Genomic DNA, 8,251 nt, shown 5'->3' on the forward strand with positions numbered 1-8,251 from the left:
GGAGGTGAGGGTGAAGGGAGCAGCGGTTACATACATTAGAAGTTCAGCGGCTTTAAACAGGAGAGCTGCTGATAGAGGAAATTTACCTATACAAAGTTGTGTTATATCATTTGCAAACAGTGTTCTAAACCAACATTTTTTTTGGAAGATCCCTTAAAATAATTTATGAGTAATGATATACTGTAATCATTTTCAGCCCTGCTAAAAGGATTAAATCTACAGCTAATGGTACATTATCCAGATCAGTATGTTGTAGAAATAATAAATGAATATGTAATGGTGTACCGTGTACATATCATTTCTAAAACCAGAGCAGATCAGTTTTTTAAACTCCCCCCACCCCCCTACCCCTTTCACTATACAACAACTTTCAGGAATAAACATGAATTGGGACACATAACAATAATAAAAGCAAAGATATACAATATATACAGTACATATTAATACCAGAAAAGATATGCAGGCAGTGAAAACTGTAGCGTCACTTCATAGTGGTTGGTGGGCAGCAGTAAAATGCCCCCTTGCATTAGTGGTCAATGGAGTGCCCCTTTACATTGGTGTTTAGTATAAAAGTGCACCTTTATTCAGGAAAGCATAGAAAAAATCTTCCAATTACATTGGTGGTCAGTAGGATAGTTGTCCCTGTACATTGGTGGTCAGCAGGAGACATACATTATTACAATAGTGGTCAGTAGAAGGTATGCCTTGTCATAGTGCTCACTGCCCAAGGGACCCCTTGCAACTTCCGGAGGAACCCCAGGGTTCCATAGAAATCTTCTTGGGAGTGTATAGAGAAGCTCTAGGTGTCATATATGCCACATTCCTTATTCTTATATTTATTCCTCATGCAAGTTACTGTTCACACCAATGTACATTGAGCTATAGAGATTGTAATTACTATTAGGGGTTCCCTGAGACCAGAATGTTATTTGAAGGGTTCCTTTGTGTTAAAAAGGTTGAGAAAAGCTGCTATAAAGTATGTACAAAATTTAATATAAGGTGTACTGTCCCTTCGACCCCAAGTCCATCATATAGGGCCATATAACAAAGATTCTTGAAGTTAAGTGAATCCCTGTGGTTAATCCAGCATGTTAAAGAGTAGAGGGCAGATTGTTTTGTATAAAGTGCTTCTACCACTAAACTCCCCTCCATACCCCATTCTTTTTAACAACAGTCTTGCAGTCCCATAAGGGATTGTAAGACTGAAAGCCACAAGAATGACTCCCAGAGGCAGAGACATGTTGGGATTTGTAGTTTTACCACAGCTGGATTGCTGAGGTTACCTCCCCCTGGCATAAGGTAAGGGGAGCAGTAATATCCTTCTGCTTTAGTCAAGTATCTAACCTCATAGAGGCAGGGCCCCTATACCCAGAGATCTGCCGTGTCCGCCAATAAACTACCATAGAATAATCCTTATGTTTGAGTGAAGATCAATCTGGCAGGGACAAAATCGGAAGGTCTTTATCAAACACTATTTTGGCTACAGAGATATCAGCCAGACCTTCCATATCTACAAGAAATAAGTGTTAAAATTCAGCGACTTAACAAGATACCTAAAAAGGGCAGTTTATGAAATTACTAAATACAGCTGTTTCATGCTTTTATCCCTTCCTATGCAACAGGAGATATTGTAGACTTGGAACTGATACCCAGAAAAATGTCTGTGTCAGCCACATCAAACTGGATGGCAGAATAGTACAGAAACAAGACAGGAAATGTCCATGTGCATCACAAGTAGACGGCTATTGTGAAGACATTCAGTGAGAAGCACCCTATAAAGGAACATGCTGAATACTTTCCTGTCCGACAGGGTGGGGGAGTGAAATATTTGCTCTCTTTAAGAGTTACAGAAGCTACTGCTCTCAGATTCTTTATTGTGTGTTGAATCAAATGTCCCTTCCTGGATGCTGTGATTCCTCCCACCGGCCATTACACGATTAATAGTGATACAACGTCCTTTGGGTGAAGTCACAGCACTGAGAAGGGGGCATTAAATCTGACACACCCGGAAGTGACATGAGCCGGAGGATTCAGTTAGAGCAGCGGGGGACCCAGGAGGTTGACACTCTGATAAGTGCTGGTCTCCAAGAAGACTTTGGGTGGGGGCATGTTTCATGAACGGAGTGATTGCTTTACATTGCGGGTGCCAGGAAAGGTAGTTATGTTACATAGTTAGTCAGGTTGATAAAAGACACAAGTCCATCGAGTTCAACCTATAGAGATAAGGGGGAAGAAAAGCCTAAACAGAACGCTATGCCCACAGTTACCCCCTGTTGATCCAGAGGAAGGCAAAAAAAAAGCATGGGTTCAATTTGCTCCAACAGGGGAAAAACATTCCTTCCTGATCCCATAAGGCAATCAGATATTCCCTAGATCAACAATCTCTGATGCTTAATATACACTATAAGAACTCAATATCCAGTAATATTCTGTGCATTTAGGAATACATCCAGATGTTTTTTTAAACAATTAACTGAGCTCGCTAGAACCAGCTCCTGGGGGCAGTCTATTCCACATTCTCACAGCTCTAACTGTGATGTGTTCACTGTTGTTTTTCTTTTGTTCTTTGATGTCTGAATAACTTTACAATAGGGTTGCTTTAAATATAACATTTGGTGACTTTGCTTTCTTTCTAAGAGCTAATAATGTTCGGAGAGTTGTGTACAATTTCTATTGCAGTATATACAGTACCTGTGAGTACATCCTAAAAATAGAGTATCATTTTCTCACAGGTCGTGTCTATTCTCCTTGTACAATACATTAACTGTGTTTACAGTCTATTGAGAGGATAAGTGCAGCCGGCTGACTTAATATCAGTTGTTTCCAAACATCTTATTTTTTTGTTCTCAAGGTTGTTCATTTAACACACTCAGTCTGCAGTAGCGCTGCCACCATTGTATAATGTCTATTTTCCACACAAGGATAAAACATCATGGAGACAACCTCTAATTTCTTTCATTTCAGAGTCTTTATTTGCACTGCGATCAGTTTAGCTCAGGACACACATTATTTTTCTTCCAGGTTTTGGAGATTTTTTAAAAATCTTTTCAAGATGAGCTATATAAAGAAGTGATAAGATTGTAGGTGGGTCATAGTTTTTAAAGGTCATCTGTCATGATAGGAGTATGTGGCTACCATTACTGACCCCCTTCTGAAAATTATATTTGGGCAGCTGGCTTAAAGCTGAACTCCAACCAGCTTTCCAAAAATATAATATGTGGGTGCCCTCCCAATCTGCTATATTAGGGATCTAATGCTTGTTTACTCTGGGGGGCATGTATGAGAGAGAACTACCTTATTCTACAGTCCCCCATGCTTTCTACCTGCCGGTTCTGTTATTCATGACAGGTCCCACGAAGCATTGAAAGCTCCCACTACAAATCATACAGCATTGTGACCATTGTGAATAAGATAGGTGCTTATAGTGACCGCCACAGATGTCTCCATGCAGAACTTCAGATATGGTCAGAGACCTCAGTCACTTGGTCACTGTGTCACCTTGAGAAAGGGACACTGCGCGGCCCCCGAAATGTTGACTATTTTTTACCTATGTGATGTTGTTTGCAACAATCAATATTTTATTTGCATTTTGGAGTGCTGGTAACCTATCTACACAACTATGTGGTCCCACAAAGTCACTCCACTCTTCTGGTCATGTGGTCACCATCGTCATCATGTACAATATAGGACCAGGGACCAGTGCGGGTACTGCATTGTAACTAACGTTGAGGGCCCAACCACATTCCATCACTGAAGTGGGGGTGAAAAAGAAAGAGAAGAGATTCTGACACTTTTCCGACATTCATTTAAAGTATGCTCGTTCTTAGTCTGTGATTAAAAAGTAGTTAAAGTGGAACTACATCTCCTATCCTTTACAGCCGAGGAAGGTGCAATTGTAGCCTCTATTTGGGTTGCAGTTACCATGGTGCTGCTCATGTGATTAGCTATGACACCAGTCATCTGAGGATTTAAAAGTTCAGTTGAGAGCTGAAATAAGCACTCTGGAAACTTTGACATTTGAAATGCCTTACAGTGACTCTAAACTCAGGAGTTGAACCCTAAAAATACATTCAAGTATCATAACTTTTTTTTTTTAAATATCTTTATTTTTAAATTTTACAATTTCATTAGAAAAAAATGGACATTTTGGATTACACACAACACAGTATGGTTTGATTGTACCCAAGGAATTAAGATCAGATGCCCCCACTTGAAGGAAAAAAGGATTAGGTGTTGTACATCGTCTCAGACCTCACTTGTCTAAACCTTGGCCAGCAAGAAAGTGATGTGTATGCTTTAGACAGTCATCCGTATCAGGCAATCTTGTTGGCACATCCCTATGGACGAGTCGTTCATAGTTACCCACCAATTCTCCTGTGATGTCAAGAGGGGGACATAAAGGGAACACAAGAAAAAGAAAAGGCAGGACTGAGGAGACAGTGCAGCCGAGTAGAAGCAAGTAGTATCATAACTTTTAACAAAAATGTATCTTATTTGTGTATCACTCGGCTGTAGATCCTCAAATCATCTCTGAATTGGTGCTGACATTGTCCTTCCTTCTGGAGGGTGGCTACTTTTGTTCCCCATGGTCCCTGTGTGTGTTATAAAGTAGTCACCGCTCCAAGATCACTCCTGTGAGAAACTATAATTTCAATACAAATTAGTAAACTATGTTAGTTCATAATGAGAGTAAGCTTGGAGAGGTGGCTACTTTACAACACACACTGGGACCATGGGGAACAAAAGTAGCCACACTGCAGAAGGAAGGACAGTGTCAGCACCAATTCAGAGATGATTTGAGTATCTACAGCCGAGTGATACATAAATAAGATACATTTGTGTTAATAGTTAAGGTACTTGAATGTATTTTTATGGTTTAATGTCTGAGTTTAGTGTCACTGTAACTGCAACCCAAATAGAGGCTAAAATGACACCTTCCTCGGCTGTAAAGGATAGGAAATGTAGTTCCACTTCAACTACTTTTTAATCACAGACTAAGAACGAGCATACTTTAAATGATTGTCGGAAAAGTGTCACAATCTCTTCTCAATCATGTAATTGTATTACATTTTAAACCAGCCAAACACTATTTTAAAGATCTGTGTGTGCTCAGAGATACCACTTCTTTGCATAAAGACAAGTGAAGGATTTAATGGCCAAATGGTGACAGAAAAGATTGTTTTGGGAGAAGAGTACATGTCAAAAACTCTGCAGATAATGCTGAATAGCTTGATGTTATAAACACATACATAGACTAAAGATATCAAGTTGAAAAACGTTGGGCTGTCCACGGCAGAGCATAAGCATTAGCACTTATGCACTATTCCATACCTCCAAACCAAACACCACTAATGGGACGCTTATGAAATGTCCAGATAGTGGGATTGGCTTCATACTGCGATTGGTTAGATCTTTGTAAAGTTTGACAGGTCAAGGCTTAAAAGTTGTCCTTATTAGAAATTTGATAATGACATATGTGATAAAAACCTGAGTGCTTTGCTCCTGCATCCATACATTCAAAATGTATATATAACATATGTACATCTTCACAATATTAAATCTCATAAGTACATGCCCCAGTAGAAAAAGTTAAATAAAATATAGACAATGGGAAAGATGATCCTCGAATATGTGTCAATGGCATGATTGTTCTCAAGGATTATTCTGCCAACATTCCCTTTAATGGATTTCTTCCTTTTCACACGTGCTGCATCCAGAGTAGCCACACTGGCAGCCCGGCCGCGGGATGAGCTCTCCTCAGAATACACAGAATAGTTCAGGTCGGCATCACTGTCGTGGTAGCAGCCATCAAACGCCATGGCCTGCACTGCCTCTAAGTTCAGGGTTGTTGACGACTAGGAAGAAAATATACTTAAGTCAGTTTCATCTTTGATGACAAACTTTAATAGAACAAATGCACTTTTAACACTGTTTAGTTCCTTTCATATTTCCAGGCAAATTAAGCAAACTTTGGGAAATATTAGTTTACCCTTTTCTCTGCTACAGCTATCCCCTGAGATCTGTACTGACATTTTCAACAATTTTGACAGCTCTAATTTCCTTGCTAGATTAGTATCTGCATTGATAGTATCCCCTGTATCACTTTAAATGGTAACTGATTTTGTTCTGGTCAATTTAAATTAAGCACAACATGTTTCTGGGTTGTAGTAGTATACGAACAGACTGCACTATACAAAGAATTCCAATACTGCAGACTTTATTAAAATTCATGGCAAATCCAGTATAACAGTGAAAAAAGTGTATAAAGCAACCTCTATGAATAAGCTTGCGGGTGAAACATGTGAGAGGTTGTAACTGGTTGGGGGTGTGCAGTGCTGGCATTTGTTGCTTTATACACTTTTTTCACTGTTATACTGGATTTGCCATGAATTTTAATAAAGTCTGAAGTATTGGAATTCTTTGGATAGTGCAGTCTGTTCATATACTACTACATTCCAAGGTGGAGATGCACCTATTAGACCAGCACCTGGGGAGTCCTGATGGCGGCTAAGGAATTGGAGCGGTGAGATTTCCTTTGGCTCTACATATGTTTCTGAGTTGACCACTAAAGATGGGAAATTTATATACAAAGTTGCCAGGTTAATTTGTCTCTCCCAGTTACACACTTCTGCTTTTACCTTCTCTCTGTCTGAGGTTGGTTTATCCCCCTATAGAATATAGGTGTAGAGGAATTGCTTGTGTAGGAAAACTGTTCAGGGGGTTGTCCACTTTTTCACAATTACAACTCTTTCTGACCCACCACATGAAGAAAATAAGTCAATAAATCAATACAAAATTTGTGTTTTTCTGTAATAAAAATGAAACCTTCCCTACCACCCCCCTCTATAAAGTCTGTTATTTTACCACAATGAGCAACACAGGGCTGTTTCTGAGAGCACACTGGGCCAGTTGCAATCCCCTATTTTGGCCTCCTAGTGCCCAGTTCTGCTTTTTCCACAGGTTAGTCCTCTATAATAGATATTTCAAACACGGATTTCTGCACAAGGATGAAGTCTGACTTTTTTTTATCTCATGTTCTGTTTGATTTACCTTCCCTCTCCTCTTGAGCTGTTTCCGTTCCTCCACAGTGGTCAGGTAATTGACAGCAGCATACTCAATAACAGACAGGAACACAAATAGGAAACTGATCCACAAATAGATGTCTACAGCTTTAATGTAAGACACCTGAGGCATTGAGGCACTCACTCCCGTGATGATGGTGGACATGGTCAGTACGGTGGTGATACCTGTCAGTGAAGAAAAAGCCGTTTATGGATGAGTGGTAATTACTACAGAAATATGATCGATACAACAAAGGTTTATCCAAGTGAAAACTGGCATTCTGAGTATAGTCAGCGGGGTATATCATTACTGGTTCAAGTACAGTAGACTCTCTGCGGAATAGAAAAATGATATAAAGATGTTTCTATATTTTATATACTTGTTTCCACATCATTTGGTTTTCTTTCCTTGATTCATATGCTTCGCAGCACTTTAAAAGTTACAAATGAGCCAACTGCTTGTCCTGTTCTTCTTAACCCCACTCAAATATAACCAGTCAGATCTGCAATCTAGAGCAACACCACCACTTCCTGATAAGACACAAGCCGATGGGTATCAAAGAATGGGTAGTGTCCTGCCAAAATAGGCTGTATGGTCATACATACACTAATCTTGTCATGAAAATAATACATAAGCTACCATTTCTAACCTGCTGGTTGCTTGACTGCAGCAAGTAAGGTCAGCACCGCTGGTTGACATGCAACTAGCATTTTCGGAAGGTGGTCAGGTTCCTTTATATGAGCTTTGACATCACTGACAAAGCTGCTGTAGTTGTTCGTTAAACATCAGTCCCTACCCAAAATGAGTAGATATTCTAGAACAATGGCATTTAGGGGGCACCTCTAATGGGTTAAGGGGGACTTCTGCTTCTAAGAACAAATAGAACTGTAATTGAAAAGCACTACAAATGAGTGCTATCAAGGGCAGTTCAGACTTGTTGTTATTATTGTAATATTATTGTTATTGTGATTTGTACTATTTGTAATATTTTTAAAGGAGAACTATGGGGTCAGTGTTTTTCCCCATAGTTCTCCTTAGGGTAACGGGAGGACACAAACTAGCATCCTCCCGTTACCCTAAGCTCAGTATACCGCGAGCTACAGCTCGCGGTATACTGAGACGCCGCAGCCGGAGCGGATCCCGACGTAGATGACGGGATCCGCCCCGCTGCGTGAGTGACAGCTGGCTC

The sequence above is a fragment of the Nanorana parkeri genome, unplaced genomic scaffold, assembly GCF_000935625.1.
Source record: "Nanorana parkeri isolate BGI_ZX_2015 unplaced genomic scaffold, ASM93562v1 scaffold1250, whole genome shotgun sequence".
NCBI lineage: Eukaryota > Metazoa > Chordata > Amphibia > Anura > Dicroglossidae > Nanorana > Nanorana parkeri.